Here is a 20,022-nt window from a genome sequence, read left to right on the forward strand (position 1 = left end):
CAGAATCCTTCTTTTTAAGCCGGAAAAATTCTCGCGCCTTTAAACTTTTCACCAATATAGCGGTAGCCTCCGGGACCGAATTATTTTTCCCTCCAATGACCCGAAGTCCTTGAATGCATTGAAACCGACCAATGCTGGCGAGTTATATCATTGTAGCCCCTGAGTCTCAAGATGACTCAAGGAGTTGGCTTTGAGATTCTCCATATTGACCATAACATAAGGTGTATATCATTGGTGTTCATAACACGATGTAAATCCATAGAAGGTTGATGTGACTGCGGCGGGTTATAGATGATCCCATATGAGCCGTGTCAGCAACTCGGCCAATGGTTCCTTCCAACTGGATGTTTTGAAGTTTCACCAAACCGTAGTGGCGGCGACTTGTTCGCCCGCCCATTGAGCCGTCCAGTGCAGACGGCGGCTGATAACACATGATGATTTTCCTCCAAGTTGTTGGAAGAAAACCAGGCTTCCCAAGCTGTGACTCGCTCATACTCAATAAACAGCTCATGCAGACTGGTACGGCCCGGTATGTTGATGTAGACCAGGCCGCGAGAGACGGACGGTGAAGACGACCGCGGCTTCAGAGGCGACACAGACAGATGAGTCGGCCGCGGTATTGTAAACCGGCGTGGACGGGCGAATTAGCCACGTCATATTGATGTAAACCGGTCTGCAGAATGGCGGTTTGCACATATATTCATCGAGCTTGATGGCATGATAAGATACTAGCGCATTTATAATGGTAGCGCGAGTTTATACATCCATAGCTTTTGCAGTGAACAATTGTCCTGCATAACAATATTGCAGACCAAGGCAAAGGTAAACTGTTCTTTGACAAAAATAATATGTGCTAAAAATATATTTTAGATGGATATCACTTGATGTGTTTAGGACAAAAATAATCCGCCATGAAGTTGATGATCACTACGTGAAACTGAAATCAATCACGGCCGAGCCGGCCGCGGGAGCAGACATATGAGCCGGCCGCGGTGTTGTAAGCCGGTGTGGACGAGCAAGTTGTCCTCTTTGTTGTAAGCCGGCGCGGAAGCGTGAACTGGCCGCGAGAGTGGACGGGCGAGTCGTCCGCGGCGTTGTAAGCTGGCGTGGTCGCGAGAGACGGCCACGGCGTTGTGAGCCGGCACGGTCGCGAGAGACGGCCACGGCGTTGTAAGCCGGCGCGATCGCGAGAGACGGCCACGGTGTGGTAAGCCGGCGCGGTCGCGAGAGACGGCCACGGCGTTGTAAGCCGGTGCGGGAGTCCGTTGAGTAACGACAACCACCTGTGCCAAAAGATGTTAGCATGCCTCATCTCCGCGGTATAATATTACTTTGTAATAAATAATTCTCCTGCATGTAAAATACAGCAGGGCAAAGTAGTTTTGCTCGGATGAGTTAAAAAAATAGGGTAAATAGCACCTGATTTTTGTCCAGACGACAGATGATCCTTTGTGCGGATCAAAATTTCACTCATGGTGCCGGTTGATCTTTATCCACTTCCTTTAAACCCCCCTGGGCAGTCAACACACCCGTGAAACGGATCCAGATAGAGCCAACACGGCCAGCGAGCAGTCAGGCGCAGGCAAGCTAGCTGTAGCATGGTTGATGGATTGGGGGTGGATCAAGGCGGCCGCGAAACAGAGCGTATCACAGTGCGGCAGAACCGGCTGGGCAGCTCGACTTGAGCAGAGGCGGCTCCAAGCAGATGAACCTGCGGGGCAGTTTGACGCGCAGACGTTGAAGCATGGTGGCAGATTAGTGCACATGTGAGGCGAGTGACCCGGCTCATGGTACGGCGGTAAAAACACCCGGCCGGTTCATCGGTGGAGAAAGCTTGCAGGTGGAGCAGTACAGAGGCATAGGGCTGGTGGCCCTCAAGTGATGCAAGGCCGCGCGGCCGAAGCGGCCCATCGGCAGAAGCATGCGAATCGGCGGTTGAGGCGACTCGCGCATTCCGTTGCTGAGTCGGTTTTTCTGCAAAAATCCACGTCCGTCTCATCTTTCGGGTCGTGGCCTATTCCTCCTCTCTCTTTTTTTATTTGAACTAGCACATTAGCAAACTCACGTGAGGGATCTTTGGCGCATATGTCTTTGTCCTTCCCATGTAGGAGTAAGCAGTAATATTAGTTTTTGATTCTTGCGTAAACATTGGTGCTTGGTCCTTCACATGGGGGCGGGGCTGTAGCTTCAGAGATGTGACATCGCTACTTGAACTTTTGACAGGACCAATGGATGGACCACTCGGGGGTTGACCCTTGCCCGCACACGCGTTTGTTGATTGATCGGATTCAACGGATCACTTTGCATCGGCGGCGCACAGCAGAACTCCAAACCCTTGCGTCGGCGGCTTATTCGCTACGGGCGACTCACGGCCGTGGGCGTGAGTTTTGCACGAGGGCGGTTCAAAGTGGAGACGACCCGACAATCCGGTGAGGTGAGTTGACGAAACGGCGGCCCGGGGTGCGGCCGTTGATCGTAGCAGAATAGTAGCGGGAGGCGAGGCCGCGTGTGAGGATGCGCGCCCGGGGAGGCTGGACTCATACCCAGTGACAGATAGCAGCGGCGGCAATCAAAGACAGGGCCACTTCGGCGAGAGGGAAAACAAAAACCGGGCCGGTCCGACAGCGCGCCAGTACGAGGTCGAGTCGGAGCCGAGGAACAGTGGGGCCAGCTTGGCGCGGCAAGGATGCACGTCCGTGGAATCTCACGCCCGTTAACTTTCTCCAATGAGCCGTCATTGACGTACGACGCTGGTGATTGGACCTGTTGCCACCTTGACCCGGTGTTGCAATCCTTGTCCAAACATGCATGCTCACGTGAAGCAGGGCAGGTTGCCTCCCCAAAATCACTTTATGCAATCCGTAACAATGTATAGTCTTGCCTTCAAGCAACAGTAGCATAATTGTTTATTGGAAGTAGTACTACTCCGAGCAACAGTAGCAATAGTCTTTGGCAGATCAATTTATGAAAGCACCTCGTATTTTGACTCTTGCCCACACGCGCCTGTCGACGTAGATTGATCTGACGTGGTGTACGGCAGCTGGAGCACAATTCCTGTCAGCCTCAAAAAATTGATCTTCTATCCAGATTTGACGGATGGTGTTACATCGGCGATACGCACAGGAACGCCAAACCCTAAATTCCCTTGAACTCAAAACTCATACTGGACAGTTGCAAACTTCTCGATCCCTGGGAGCGAACCCTCCAAGAACTCAACACCACCGTGCGCAAGCCCCACGGTGGGCGCCAACTGTCGTGGAATTGTCACGGCAAATGTCCTTAGCGTGAGGACTTAGTCGTGAGGCCAGCGCATCTATGTAGTAGCTTGAGAGGGGTTGATTGGGATGAGAGACGCAGGGCGGATCAATGCACAAGACAAGGGTTTAGACAGCTTCGGGCCCGGGAAATATCATCCGGTAACAACCCTACGTGCTGTTTGAGGCTAGGTCTCATTATGATCACGCGAGAGTCGCCGGCTCCGGCTCTCGGTGTTTAGCCCTAGAGATTATTTCTTGTTGCCTGTCCCTCTTTGGGGTGCCCTGCCCCTCCTTATATAAGTTAGAGGGGCGGGTTACATTTGGAGTCCTAGTAGGACTAGGACTAATCTATCTTCTCTTACAAGTTAATTACAAGTCCGGGTCTTGCTTCCTCGTAAAGGAAATATTCGTCATCCCTTTCTTCTTAAGCCGGCCCATCATAAACGTTAGCCGGCCTTCTGGGCCTTGGGCCTAGTCTTCTATCTGACTCGCCGTCGGGGTCATCCGTGAGTCGTCAGGCTCGTGAGTCGTCTGACAGTGAGCCGCCAGACCCGTGAGTCTCCAGTCCTCTGGCGGGTCACGGTGAAGCGCCAAGTCCGGCCGGGTCATACTTCCAGCCGGGTCATACCGCGGGATATATCCCCGACACTACGGGTATTTCCGAAAGTGTCTGTTGAGTTGGCACGGATCGAGACTGGGATTTGTCACTCCGTATGACGGAGAGGTATCTCTGGGCCCACTCGGTAATGCATCATCATAATGAGCTCAATGTGACTAAGGAGTTAGCCACGGGATCATGCATTACGGTACGAGTAAAGAGACTTGCCGGTAACGAGATTGAACAAGGTATTGGGATACCGACGATCGAATCTCGGGCAAGTAACATACCGATTGACAAAGGGAATTGTATACGAGATTGATTAAATCCTTGACATCGTGGTTCATCTGATGAGATCATCGTGGAACATATGGGAGCCAACATGGGTATCCAGATCCCGCTGTTGGTTATTGACCGGAGAGGTGTCTCGGTCATGTCTGCATGTCTCCCGAACCCGTAGGGTCTACACACTTAAGGTTCGGTGACGCTAGGGTTGTAGAGATATTAGTATGCGGTAACCCGAAAGTTGTTGGGAGTCCCGGATGAGATCCCGGACGTCACGAGGAGTTCCGGAATGCTCCGGAGGTGAAGAATTATATATGGGAAGTCCAGTTTCGGCCACCGGGAAAGTTTCGGGGGTTATCGGTATTGTACCGGGACCACCGGAAGGGTCCCGGGGGTCCACCGGGTGGGGCCACCTATCCCAGAGGGCCCCATGGGCTGAAGTGGGAAGGGAACCAGCCCTTAGTGGGCTGGGGCGCCCCCCCTTGGGCCTCCCCCTGCGCCTAGGGTTGGAAACCCTAGGGGTGGGGGGCGCCCCACTTGGCTTGGGGGGGAAGCCACCCCCTTCCCCCTTGGCCGTCGCCCCCCCTTGTTGATCTGATCTCCCAGGGTCGGCGCCCCCCCAGGGGTCCCTATATATAGTGGGGGGGAGGGAGGGCAGCAGCACCACAGCCCCTGGCGCCTCCCTCTCCCCCTGCAACACCTCTCCCTCTCGCAGAAGCTTGGCGAAGCCCTGCCGAGATCCCGCTACTTCCACCACCACGCCGTCGTGCTGCTGGATCTCCATCAACCTCTCCTTCCCCCTTGCTGGATCAAGAAGGAGGAGACGTCGCTGCTCCGTACGTGTGTTGAACGCGGAGGTGCCGTCCGTTCGGCACTCGGTCATCGGTGATTTGGATCACGGCGAGTACGACTCCATCAACCCCGTTCATTGGAACGCTTCCGCTCGCGATCTAGAAGGGTATGTAGATGCACTCCTTTCCCCTCGTTGCTAGTATACTCCATAGATGGATCTTGGTGATGCGTAGGAAATTTTAAATTCTGCTACGATCCCTAACAGTTCTTACTTGAACAAAACTCATACTTATGATTAACCCTCTCACAAGCATCAACAGCTACGAGAAAATTATTAAGAATAAATTCTAACCATAACATTAAACTTTTGGATCCAATCAGTCCCTTACGGAATAGCGCATAAACTGGGGTTTAAGCTTCTGTCACTCTCGCAACCCACCATCTAATAACTACTCCACAATGCATTCCCTTAGGCCAAAATATGGTGAGGTGTCATGTAGTCGACGTTCACATGACACCACTAAGAGAATGGCAACATACATACCATCAAAATATCGAACACATATCAAGTTCACATGATTACTTGCAACATGATTTCTCGCGTGACCTCAAGAACGAAAGTAACTACTCACAAATGATAAACATGCTCAAGATTAGAGGGGTATTAAATAGCATAATGGATCTGAACATATAATCTTCCACCAAATAACCATATAGTAATCAACTACAAGATGTAATCAACACTACTAGTCACCCAAAAGCACCAATCTATAGTTTTGATACAAAGATTAAACACAAGAGATGAACTAGGGTTTGAGAGGAGTTGGTGCTGTGAAGATGTTGATGAAGATAGCCCTCCCCAAGATGGGAGAGTTGTTGGTGATGATGATGATGATGATTTCCCCCTCCGGGAGGGAAGTTCCCCCGGCGGAATCGCCCCGCCGGATGGCAAAAGTGCTCCTACCCAAGTTCCGCGTCGAGGTGGCAGCGCTTTGTCCCGAATGTCCTCTCCTTATTTTTTCTAGGTCAAAATGACGTATATACTAGAAGATGGGCACCGGAGGTGGGCCGAGGAGGGCAGCACCCACCAGGGCGCGCATGGGCCTCCTGGCGCGCCCAGGTGGGTTGTGCCCACCTGGTGGCCCCCCTCTGGTACTTATTTGCTCCAATATTTATGAAATATTCCATAAAAATTCCCCGGGGCGTTTCAGCTCATTTGGAGTTGTGCAGAATAGGTAGCCTGACGTAATTTTTTCAGGTCCAGATTTCCAGCTGCCAGAATTCTCCCCCTTGGTGCATACCTTGCATATTATGAGAGAAAAGGCATTAGAATTACTCCAAAAAGCATTATTATACAATAAAACAACATAAATAACAGTAGGAAAACATAATGCAAAATGGACCTATCAGACTCGCACACACACCCGTGTAACCGCAAAGGTCGGCTCTGATATGAATTGTAAGACCCCGATCAAACCCACTGGGTCCTGGTTGTTGCGCTTGGGATCTAGACTGGCCCCACATAGCAACACTAGTCTTCCTTACGGACTTTGTCCTCACTTATGCGCACCTAAGATAAAAATTCCAGTTGAAAACCCATCCTCATATTGCTCAAAATCACAGCACGCTTAACTTTGAGGTTCCTTTCGGATGGTCTCCTGAAAAATAAGGTGCACCTTGTTGATATGAGTAGTCTATTATTCCTATTAAGCCGAGATGTCACACTACACCTGCACCACCGACCTGACAGGCTGCGCTTCCTGTGCTTCTCTCCACCCCTTCATATAAAACATCATTGTGTCAGTCATCGCATGTTGATCAGCAATATTCTTCCCGTCCTTAGCCTGTATACACCCTAAAACATCATTATCGTGCGTACGACGATCTATGGGACCGACAACGGCCCCTTTGCGGTTTGACTATGGGGATCGACGAGCACAAAGAGCAGAATTAGCAATCAACAGAAGGGATTTACCCAGGTTCAGGCCACCGTGAGGTGTAAAACCCTACTCCTGCTTGGTGGATTGATGAATATATGTGCTCAAATTACAAGGAGCACAGCTTGCTGACAAGATGCGCGGGAAGTGCAGCTACATGTGCAAATGAGCAAAGTGTCGACCTTCGTAAAGGTAGCCATGGGCCTCCTTTTATAGATCAAGGGGTCACCATAGTGGCAAAGTGGTAATTAAATGTGCTAATAGTGGCTACAGTGCCAAATACCTAACTCTGACGAGTTAGGACCAGAGCATTAAATGTGTCGTGAGGTGTCGTGCTGGGGATGTGCCCCGGCAAGGAAGCGCCTCTCCCTCTGTGTCCTTCGCCCAACTACCTCATATTCCTTTGTCGCGCCACTAGGACGAGTGGCAGTAAAGTTGGTCTTCGGCGGCGTGCTGACACGTGCCCCGACAAGCCTCATCTAACCACCTGCCCACTCGACCCCTATTTGACAAATGACCGGCGTGCCGCTGAGGTGAAGAGGTGGAATGATGGAAGAGAGCTTGTCGGCACGGAGCTTGCTGGGTCTCCACTTGTCGGTATGTAGCTTGCCGGCAACCAGGAACTTGATCTTCAGTACTATCTTAGTACTTCTTGATCACCTACTTGGAGGTCTTCTCCATGGTTTTAACAACCAAGTTTTGAGTGTATTAAAATTCATCCTCTGGCAAGCCCTTGTCGTCCAGAGTGCTACTACTGCCCGTGCATAAGTATAGGGGTATTAAACACACATGTTTTGATACACCGTCAGGAGCCCCCGGGCCTGAGCCACACACGCATGGGAGGCGTCGTTGGGCTAGGCGCAAACAATGCATAGGCATACATGGCGGAGGATATTTGTTGTAATCATCATTGTTACTGTGCCCCCACGATGCGCATTAAATGCGGGACGTGGGAAAGGTGGACTAAAATGGCGGAGTGGGGTAGTGCGCCTGAAAAAAGCGCATCCACATCAGATAGTGGAGAGCCAGCCCCGCGCCTTCCCCATAAGAAGGCATCTGTGAGGGTGCTGATCATCTATTGCTGCCATTCCCAATCTTGTCGCCGCCATCGTCTTCAATATTGCGCAAAAGCAGAGCTCTTCACCAACGCCACACCACGCCTTTTCCACCTCCGAATCCATCTTCTCAAACCCGCCATGGTGCCAAAGAAGGCTGATTAGCCAATCGACCCGAAGGCAGAGAAGAGGAAGGCGACCACGATGGCGCTGCGGAGGGAGAACATTATCTTTTCTCTAGCGGCGCTGAATCACAATGATCTTGTAACGCGGTACGCGTACATGTGGGGGAATGAGACGATGGCCCACAGTGCGCCACACGTGCTTCCCGACAACGTCAAGCCCTGCAAGGACAAGTACCCCTTCTTCGCCGCGTATTTCTATTGCTGACTTGTCCCCACATTTTCTGATTTTTCTCTCTCAGCTCATGTGGACCTATGGGTTCCGGCTCTTGGATTTCACCCCAAACGCAGTCACATGTATGTCTGTGTTTGATCGTATGTGCGAGAATTTCGTTGGAGTAGAACCCAACGTAGCTTTATTCCACCATTTCTTCATCCCATGCATCGAAGGAGATGCCCTTTCTAGCAGCATCACCTATATCCCTAGGGCCGGCAGCAAGGAGGTCTATCTTGAAGGCCAACTGCACTTGAAGTGGAATGAGTGGCGAGGGATTGGTGTTGGATCAAGGAAATGACTTCCCAAATTTATGCAAACCCCAAACAAAGAATGTGGAACACGTCAAGGATTGGAGCTATCTTGACGCTCATGACCAGAAGCTCACAATTTCCATGGACCATATCCTCTGCCTCGAAGCTGCTGGCCTCACCATTGAGATGGTGGACGCTGATTTCCTTTGCCGCCGCATTGCTCCTATGCAAAACAGGAAGTGGTGTGCTTGGGACTTCAAGAACATGGCTGACATTATGCGTCTTCACACGGGGCTTGGCTCCAACCTAACATTTCTGCAACATACTGCCCTTTGCCACCAGCTCTTTCGCGTCACCGACAAGTTCAAGTTGCCGGCAATTGTGGTTCCATTGTGCAACAACTCCGCCGAAGACTCAATCTTGGCGATGAAGCCATCGTGCAATGCACATTGAGTTGAAGGTATGTGGCGGGATCCACTAGAAGATGTAGTGAGGGCATGGTTTGATAATCTGGTGGAGAGGCCCATCGCAGAGGAGAAGGATCTCATTCGCGACACCACCGACAAAAAGCTGGCTTTTATTGCCAGCAGAGCAGATGAGGCGCAAATGGCTGAAGGTGCTGGCGATTCTGGATCCGCGGCAACCGAAGATGACAAAGAAGTCGAAGACGAGTTGGCAGAGCCTGCAAAAGATCTGTCGGAGAACGGGACGACAAGGTTGCCAAAGAACCGGAGCATGAGGAGCCCCTGGTTTCTCCAGTTCCATGGAAGAGAACTCATGACCTGTGGAAAGCAGTCTCCATAGACCCTGTTAGCCCATCGTCATCGGGTGATGAAGTTGTTGAGAAGAGGACAACCGCCAATGTTGCCCGGCAGCAGGGGGCTCGAAAACAAACCTCTCAACAACAGCAAACACGGCGCACCTCTTCGAGGCGACCAGCCACACCAGCTGCTGGAGTGGCAGGGTCTTCGTAGCGTGCCGCATCTCTGGCAACCAAGTGTGCCAGGACACCTGCACCCGCATCAACCTCCGGCACTCGGAGTGAACCCTTTTGGCATCTCTCTGTTCTCAGCGACCGTGAGGAAGAATAGGGGTAAGTGCCTCCGGTCTTTCTTCTCCAACTATTGATTTCTTTGGTCTTTGTTGATCTGATCTGTTTCATCTTGACTTGACTTTGCAGAGACGGGGAGATGTTGGCGCAGAGGGCGACAAAGAAAGCGACAACCGCAACCGGGGAGGGGGGTGAGTCGATGACAAGAATGACACTGGACCCAGATATCGTGGTTATCAGCCCCTAGTGTAGCCCCCAATGCGAAACCATCGTGCAATATTCATTTGCAAGCTCCGGTTAGGATGCCCCTGTCTCTAACATCGACAAGGATCTGGGAGAAGAGCGTCAAGAAGAAGAACGCCCGCAGGCAGATCCTTTAGAGATGCATCCATCAACCAATATCCCGGAAAGCAACTCTCAGGCAAGGGCCTCCACTAGTGAACCTGTCCACACAAAGGACGTGCCAACAAGCGGAGCTGCTGACAACCAGGCAATGACAACAGAGGTTGTCAGAGAAGAGAACGTCTCTTCTCAACAGACCAACACAGGTAATCCTCTTGTTTTTTAGCACTTCTTTTTCGTTGTCACTTTCCCTCTTTGTTTTCTTGAACTTGATCTTGAATTTTGCTTTCTTCTTCCTCCATTCTCATAGACCCGCTCCAATCGAAGATATGGATACTGATATCAACATCGAGGGGATCACCAAGGATGTCGCCGATGAGGCCAGCGAGATCTCAACTGTTGAAGCTCCAGAGACTGCCGACGACAAGGCCGCCAAGACCGCTGCGGCAGAGGCCAACAAGGATATTGCTGAGGAGGCCATTAACAAGAGTGTCGAGGCCACTGATGACATTCCTATCTCACGAGCGCCAAGCGCTAGCATGACTATGGAAGCGGGAGCATCCGACAAGATGGCGACGACCGCTGACAACCATCGCTTGACATTTGAAACGCTCCGGCAAGCCAGTATCTGAAGGTTGGTGATCTGCAGTTCATCAGCGTCTCGGGCACATCAAGCATTAAGGCATATATAGGAGAAGAAGTTCTTGATGGTGAAGTTTCCACCGCCGGGCATGAGGTCATTGAAGGCCAGTGCAAGCACATCGACGAAGCCAAGGAGCACCACATTCTCATGGCCATGAACGATAGCTTTAAAAAGCTTCAGGCGCATTACGTCAGCCATGCAGAGCGCCTAGACCGCCGAGAGACCATCATTGCAAAGGCGAGGCAGATTTCCAAAAGCGGGTCGAGGAAGGGCAAATCTGGTATGCTGAAAGCATTCAAGACATTAAAGGTCGCTATGCCCAGCTTGCTAGAGATAGGGATGAGTTCAACCTGGATATGGCAGCGGTCGACAAGGCACAAGAAGAGGCCACCAAGAAAGCAGCAGCAACTGATGTAGATTTGATCAGGCGTTAAGTCGACCTTGACACTCATGAGGAAGAACTTGCCGCTCGAGAGGAAACGCTTGTAAGTGCATATAAAACATGCAAGATGATACTATAATAACTTGGAACAATCAAGAATTGTAGATACGTTGAAGACGCATCAGCGACAGATGCAAAACAAAATTTGCTACCAAGGTCTTGGCAGTACTGCATGAAGTTGTGGCTCGTGAATTGTGTCGTTGTCGATGATGATCCTGTTAGGTACTCCAAAACGTCAAACTAATCAGTTGAAGAACTTGACGGCTGATTATGCTGTCACCCTCCTCACTGGCTCTACCTCAGGCCACTTTGTGAACTTGTCGATTGCAACATACAAGAACTCAAAGCCCCCAGTAGCACGGGGAAAAGGGGCCCAAAATATCGAGCCACTAGACCAAGAAGGTCGAGGAGAGAGGAATCATCTGAAGAGCATGAGCTGGTTGATGTATGTCCTTGGAATGCAACTGGCACGCTTCACATGTTTTTACTAGTGCAGTTGCATCCTGGAGAGTAGTTGTTGGGGGGATGACCCCCGGGTAGGCACATCAGGACTCAGCAATTTTCCAAAACGACTGGGCGATGAGCGCGCCTACGGATCCAAATCATTTCCCAGCCGGTCGTCCGGCTCTAGGCCGGTTAGACGCGGCGATGAGGCTCGACTCGGCCAGGTCGGCTTCCGCTCCATCTGACATGACGACCTGACAGCCCCCCTCCCACGGTGGGGTGGGTGTGGCTATAGTACTCCTGTCGCCCCTGACCAGGGAAGTAATTGGCGACAACCTTATCGTCTCATCCCCCGGCAGCCTACACTGCAATAGTGTAGATGCCTAAGAACTCTGACGTGTTGAGCTTGCCGTCATATTTGTCTGGCAAGTCTGGCTTGAAGCTCCGGGAATATGGCCATTGGACTTGTTGCAGCTCACGAGTGAACGTTGGGCAACCTACCTTGTAAGGTAGGCACCTAGGGTACCCTGGCGCAGTCTCATCTATGCTACTTGTGAGCTGGAATTTCCCCGAAGAGGAGGGGATGATGCAGTGTAGTAGAAATAAGTATTTCCCTCAGTTATGAAACCAAGGTCATCAGTCCAATAGGAGAACCAAGCAACACTATGTAAGCAGTACCTGCACACAAGATAACAATTCCTCGCACCCAACGCGAACAAGGGGTTGTCAATCCCTTGACGGTTAATTTGCAAGATTAAATTGTATGGTGATAGATAAATAGATCGCACAAAATATGAAATAAAATAAATAAAGTAAAAATTGCAGCAAGTATTTTTTGGATTTTTATATGATAAAAGATAGACCCGGAGGCTGTAGTTTTCACCAAAGGTTTCTCTCGAGAAAATAGCATACGGTGGGTAGAAAAATTACTGTTGGGCAATTGGTAGAAAAGCAAATAATTATGATGACATCCAAGGCAATGATCATGTATATAGGCATCACATCCAAGATTAGTAGACCGAAACGATTCTGCATCTACTACTATTACTCCACACATGGACCGCTATCCAGAATGCATCTAGTGTATTAAGTTCACAAGAAATGGAGTAATGCCTTAAACAAGATGAAATGATGTAGACAAGATAAACTCACGCATGAATAAACCCCATCCTTTTACCCTTAATAGCAACGACACATGTGTGTCATGTCCCTTTCTTTCACTGGGATTGAGCACCGCAAGATCGAACCCATTACAAACCTCTTCCCATGGCAAGATAAATCAATCTACTTGGCCAAACCAAATCAATAGATTGGAGAACAAATACGAAGGTATAACAATCATGCATAAAAGAGTTTAGAGAAATGCCAAATAATATTCATTGATAGATCTAATAATAAACTCACAATTTATCAGATCCCAACAAACACACCGCAAATAAAAATACATCAGATAGAACTCCAAGAACATCAAGGAGCACATTGTATTGAAAAACATTGAGAGAGAAAAAGCCATCTAGCTACTAACGACGGACCCGTAGGTCCGTGGTAAACTACTCACGCATCATCGGAGGGGAGGCAAGGTTGATGTAGATCCCCTCCGTGATTGATTCCCCCTCCGGCAGAGTACCAGAAATGGTCCCCAGATGGGATCTCTCGAGAACAGAGGCTTGCGGTGGTGGAAAAAGTATTTTGTGGACTTCCTCGTAGGTTTTCTGATTTTTGAGAATTTATAGAGGCGGAGTTAGGTCAAACGGAGGTTTGTGGGCCCTACTAGGTACCAGGGCGCGCCTTGGTGCCTAGTGGGCCACTGCTTCGTCTTCTCATGGACTCCCGAAGCTTTTAGGGTCTCTTATCGCCAGAAAAAAATCTCCAAAAAGTTTCGTGGCATTTGGACTTCATTTTGTATTGATATTCTGCAAAGTACAAAAGAAGAAAAAAACAGCAACTGGCACTGGGCACTAAGTTAGTAGGTTAGTCCCAAAAAATGATACAAAGTTGCTTGTAAATGTATATAAAACATCCAAGATTGGTACTACAATAACATGGAACAATAGAAAATTATAGATACATTGGAGCTACAACTGGCCTTGGGCACACGTCTGATTGATGGAGCATTTCCCATCGTCGGTCTTGGATGACTTGGCGTTGGTCTTGATGGCCCCGCAGATCGGACGATGCCATAGAAATATCATCATGGGTGTCGACTCGCTGGTTTTACCGCTGTTGCCGAGGAGAAGATTCCATAGTAGGTGCACCGCCCCCAGTTCTCTCGCCAGGTACACATATTGGCGCCATTGGCAGCTGCTGTGAAGGTCCCACCTGCTACGGTTTGTCGTTGTTGGCGAAGCTAAGGAGGCTCTGGATAGTATCCCTCCATTCTTCCATCTTCTCCAGCGTAGGAGGGAAATCCAACAACAACTGAGCTCGTGCCAAGGCCTCCGTTGGCGTGTTTGGCATGGCGTGGCACAAAGAGTGGGCGGTGCTCTTACTTCTAACAGAGCCAGAAGGAGCTCCGTCCCGCTCCTGCAGCCGCTGTCAATTTTTGCCGACAGGCTGGTGTGGAGGCTGCCCGTGAGCATCTTGGGAGTGATGCACAGGTGTCTTGTCATGACGGCGTCTGAAGTCGCGACGTCGCGATGCTTTGTGTCACATCCATCCCATGATGGTCGCAGTGTATGTGCCGGCATGAGAGTCTTGGACGTCGTCGCGTCGTCCTTGGATGTCACCACGCCACCCGTAGGCCGTGCAACTCCATCCTTGGACTTGGCATCAGCTGGATTCTTGTTCGTCCCACTCCGGACGATGCCACTCGTCTGGAGATGATCGCCAGAATGTCATGGAAACTGTTCGCCGCCTCCGCCATCGCCCGTGGGCGTTGGTGTTGGAAGCTTGGACGTAGATGGAGTGCCCATCATTGTGCCCTTGTTCTTGGGTGCCATGGGCAGTTGATGACCCACAATTATAGGGGATCAATCATAATCCTTTCGATAAGTAATAGTATCGAACCCAACGAGGAGCAGAAGGAAATGATAAGCGGTTTTCAACAAGGTATTCTCTGCAAGTACCCAAAGTAGCGATAACAGATAGTTTGATAGCAAGGTAACTCGTAACAAGTAATGAGTAGCAATGTTAAGAAGGGTGCAGCAAGGTGGGTTAATCCTTTTTATAGCAAAGGAGAAGCCGGAATGAACTCTTATTATAAGCAAAGCGTTCTTGACGGCACATGAAAATTTCATCTAGTCACTTTCATCATGTTTATTTGATTCGCGTTCGCTACTTTGATAATTTGATGTGGGTGGATTGGTGCTTGGGTGTTGTTCTTACTTGAACAAGCCTCCCACTTATGATTACCCCCTCTCGCAAGCATCCGCAACTAGGAAAGAAGAATTAAGATAAATCTAACCATAGCATGAAACGTATGGATCCAAATCAGCCCCTTATGGAATAACGCATAAACTAGGGTTTAAGCTTCTGCCACTCTAGCAACCCATCATCTACTTATTACTCCACAATGCCTTCCTTTAGGACCAAGTATGGTGAAGTTTCATGTAGTTGACATTCACATGACACCACTAAAGGAAGCAACAACATACATATCATCAAAATATCGAATGAATACCAAATTGATATGATTATTTATAACCGGAGTTCTCTCATGTCCTTAAGAACAAAAGTAACTACTCACAAATCATATTCATGTTCAAGATCAGAGGGGCATTGAATATCATTAAGGATCTGAACATAAATCTTCCACCAAATAAACCAACTAGCATCAACTACAAGATGTAATCAACACTACTAGCAACCCACATGTACCAATATGAGGTTTTGACACAAAGATTGAATACAAGAGATGAACTAGGGTTTGAGATGAGATGGTGCTGGTGAAGATGTTGATGAAGATTGGTCCTCCCATGATGAGAGGATTGATGGTGATATTGATGGCTTCGATTCCCCCCCTCCCTGAGAGAGGTTTCCCCGGCGGAATCGTTCCGTCATCGAGCAAAAGTGCTCCTGCCCAGGTTTCGCCTCGAGGCGGCGACGCTTCGTCCTGAAAGTTTTCTCTTCATTTTTTTCTAGGGAAAATGGCTTCATATAGCAGAAGATGGGCACCGGAGGCCTGCCAGGGGGCCCACAAGCCGCGCCCCTAGGCTTGTCGCTTCCTGGTGGCTCCCCTCCTGGTATTTCTTCCGCCAATATTTTTAAAATAATTCTATAAATTTCCAGGTCATTTGGAGTTGTGCATAATAGCTATCTCTATTGTAGCCCTTTCCGGTCCAGAATTCCTGCTCCAGCAATCTCCCTCTTCATGTGAAACTTGCAAAATAAGAGAGAAAAGGCATAAGAATTGTATCATAAAGTTAAATATTCATCCAAAACATAATAAATAACTCTAGGAAAAACATGATGCAAAATGGATGTATCAGCGGTGATGATGAACCTAACGGGCAGACCGCTGCATCAGGTTCACGCAAGCGATCCCCCTGCCTAGCGCGCCATAGATGTCATGTGTGCGACGATCTATGGGATCGACAACGGCCCCTTTGCAGTTCGAATGTGGGGATCGACGAGCACAAAGAGCAGAATCAACAATAAACACAAGGGATTTACCCAGGTTCAGGCCACCGTGAGGTGTAAAACCCTACTCCTGCTTTGGTGGATTGATGAATATCTGAGCTCAAGTTACAAAGAGCGCAACTTGCCGGCAAGATGCGCGGGAAGTGCAGCTACACGTGCAAATGAGCAAAGTGTTGACCTTTATAAAAGTAGCCATGGGCCTCATTTTAAAAATCAAGGGGTCACCACCGTGGTAAAATAATAATTACTTGTGCTAAATAGTGGCTACAGTGCCAAACACCTAACTCTGACGAGTTAGGAAAGAGCATTAAATGCACTGTGAGGTGTCATGCTGGGGATGTGCTCTGGCAAGGAAGTGCCTCTTCTTCCGTGCCATCTGCCCAGCTACCTCATATTCCTTTGCCACGCCACTTGGACGGGTGGCAATAAAGTTGGTCTTCAGCGGCGTGCTGACACATGCCCCGACAAGCCTCACCTAACCACCTGCCCGCTCGACACCTATTTGACAAATGACTGGCGTGCCGCTAAGGTGGGGCGATGGAGTGATGGAAGAGAGCTTGCCGGCATGGAGCTTGCCAGGTCTTCACTTGCCGGTATGTAGCTTGCCGGCACCCAGGAACTTGATCTTCCGTACTATCTTAGTACTTCTCGATCACCTGCCTGGAGGTCTTCTTCATGATTTTAACAACCAAGTCTTGAGTGTACTGAAATTCATCCTCCGACAAGCCCTTGCCGCCAAGAGTGCTACTACTGCTTGTGCATAAGTCTGGGATATTAAACACCCATGTTTTGATACACCGACAATCACTGCTCTCTCCTCACCGCAATCTCCCGTGAGCCAGCTAAGAGACTAGATAGACACTTCCCTTTGGGAGCAGATAGATATCAACGAGATGACCACCAGAGCTCCCTTCTCTAAGCGAAGAATCTTCCAAAGCCGTAGTGAGCGAGGGCACGTCTAGAGCCTATGTAAAGTTGTTTCGTCCCATCCACATGCTACGCAGAAAAGACTTAATTTGATGCGGCGTCGATGAAGTTCTGATCCCACAACGATAGCCACACCTTGTGGTTTTGGACTGAGTAAGATGGTTCTAGCCTCCCAGTCTTCACTTTGTTCATGTCCATCCAAAGGCGATGAGCTGACCTAACTGTAAAGACCCCAAGACCGCCTATGGTAGTTTGCATTATATCCGTCACTTCATCATGGGAAAACATGGCATCGAGTTTGACTCTATCCCAAACTATGCCTTGGTGATCCAGAAGGTCGCTAACCCATGGTATTCCTTGCATGTAGGTCTGGCCTAGTGGCCTAAGACATCCCCTACAAGGGATCCAGTTATCATGATGTATGTTAATTCTTGGACCATAACCTATACTCCATGTCATCCCTGCTTGCGACAAATCATGCCCATGTAAAATGCTCCTAAAGGTGAAGGGTCCATTGCTTGGGCATTATCATTCATAATGTTTCCCTCCTTGAAATACCTTGCTTTCAACACATCAAGACAAAGGGACTTGCGGAATTTTCCAAGTTTGTTTTGCAATCAAAGCTTGATTGAAAGCTTCATAATCTCTAAAACCAAGGCCCAACTTGCTTTCTCGTGCACATCTTATCCCATACTATCCAGTGAACCTTCTTATCACCATTTGCTGCACCCTACTAGAAGTTCGAAGAGATCGAAAACAGGTTCTGACACATTTTCTTTGTGAGTTGAAAATAGCTCATGGTATAAGTAGCGTGGGTTGAAGCACATATTTGATAAGCACCTCCCTAGCAGCCTTGGAAAGGCCCCGCCCCTTCCATCCATAAACTTCCTCCCTAGATCTCTCTCGTACATGATTATAAGTTCCATACTTTGACCCACCAACTACTGTTGGTAGGCCAAGATAGCTCTCACTCAGAGCCTCCGAGTTACTACCAATGATTTGTTTCAAACCAACTTTATCTTTCACCTTGCAACCCTTACCGAGGAAGATGGAAGATTTTTGAAGATCGACTCTTTGGCCTGACACAACTTCATAGTCATTTAATATTGTTTTGAGAGCTTCAAAATTACCTTGTGAGCCTTCTAGAAAACCTACACTTCATCCATGAAGAAGAGGTGTGTAACAGTGGAGCTAGTGCTCCCGAAAGACACCCCTTTCGAGTGACTCTTTCTTTCAGCATTCCTCAGCAAAGCTGAAAAACCTTCCACACTGAACAAAAAAGATAAGGGGAGAGAGGGTCCCCTAACAGAGCCCTTTTGAAGGAGTGAAAGAATGAGATTGAGCTTCACAGAGAACCTTGCTATAGTAAAACACCTCATCGCCATCTCCACCCATGCTCGCCCAAACCCACCTCTACTCAACATTTGCTCAAGAAAAATCCATTCTACCCCGTGGTATGCCTTCATCATATCGAGCTTGACTGCACATAACAGTATTTTCCTTTTTCTCGTCCGGATGACATGTACACATTCATAGGCGACAAGCACGTTATCCATAATTTGTCTTCCCGGTACAAACACACATTGTTCTTCAGAGATCAAGACAGGTAGAACAAACTTCAAATTGTTCGTTAGCACCTCCGCCACAATCTTGTATAGCACGTTACGCAAAATGATAGGGCAAAATTGCGTAAGTAACTCCGATGTGTTAGCCTTTCCGGTGCTAGCACTCAGTTGCAATCTATGATCCCGTCATATATATTTTGGTCCCCAATAGCTAGTGAACGATCCCGAGAAAAGGATCGCATTCGCGAATGTTTACTCTAGCAGTTTTAGTTATATAGGATGATAATTTCTTCAGAAGAGGGATGATGATTTTACAAAAGAAAAAGGCAATTTTTCTGAGAAAACTGTCATTGCATGATCACGATCCAATGACTGTAGGGCATTCCCTGGTACCTCCCTTTTAGAGAAGAATAATACTACACACATGGGCTTTTATAGGCTTTTTACCGAATTTACCAAACAATAACTCTATGTCCCCCTGATTTGCAGGGGGTGGGCCCCGTTCCATGTTGCCCTGTCTGTTGAATCCGTGAACAATCCCTCCGTGAGTCTAGCATTGCTCTTTAGAGAATGTCAGCTAGTTAACTTTACTGTATATTTTTGCAATACGCTCCCGTAAATTCGTAACTCCACACGGTACCGCGGCAAGTTGAGTTGAAGCCACCAAAGAAACTCCCGTGCACACATCACCGTCAACGGCATCTGGATCGCCACCGTCAACGTACCGTACCCAGTTAATCCACACGGCTCACCCACCACATCCAGGGGAAAACGCAGACGAGTCAATTTCCCACGTCTCACTTTGCCGGGTCGTGTTCCCTCGGCTACGGCCGAGAAGGAAACTGAGTGCTTCTACTGCAAAGGGACTGGTCACTGGAAGCGGAACTGCCCCAAGTATTTGGCGGATAAGAAGGATGACAAAGTGAACAAAGGTATATTTGATATACATGTTATTGATGTGTACCTTACTAATTCTCGTAGTAGTGCATGGGTATTTGATACCGGTTCGGTTGCTCATATTTGTAACTCGAAACAGGGACAACGGATTAAACGAAGATTGGCTAAGGACGAGGTGACGATGCGCGTCGGGAATGGTTTCAAGGTCGATGTGATCGCTGTCGGCACACTACCTCTACATCTACCTTCGGGATTAGTTTTAGACCTGAATAATATTTATTTGGTGCCAACATTGAGCATGAACATTATATCTGGACCTTGTTTAGTGCGAGACGGTTATTCATTTAAATCAAAGAATAATGGTTGTTCTATTTATATGAGTAATATCTTTTATGGTCATGCACCCTTGAAGAGTGGTCTATTTCTGTTGAATCTCGATCATGGTGATACACATATTCATATATTGATGCCAAAAGATGAAAAGTTGATAATGATAGTGCAACATATTTGTGGCACTGCTGTTTAGGTCATATCGGTGTAAAGCGCATGAAGAAACTCC

This window comes from Triticum aestivum, chromosome 2D (genome assembly GCF_018294505.1).
Source record: "Triticum aestivum cultivar Chinese Spring chromosome 2D, IWGSC CS RefSeq v2.1, whole genome shotgun sequence".
NCBI lineage: Eukaryota > Viridiplantae > Streptophyta > Magnoliopsida > Poales > Poaceae > Triticum > Triticum aestivum.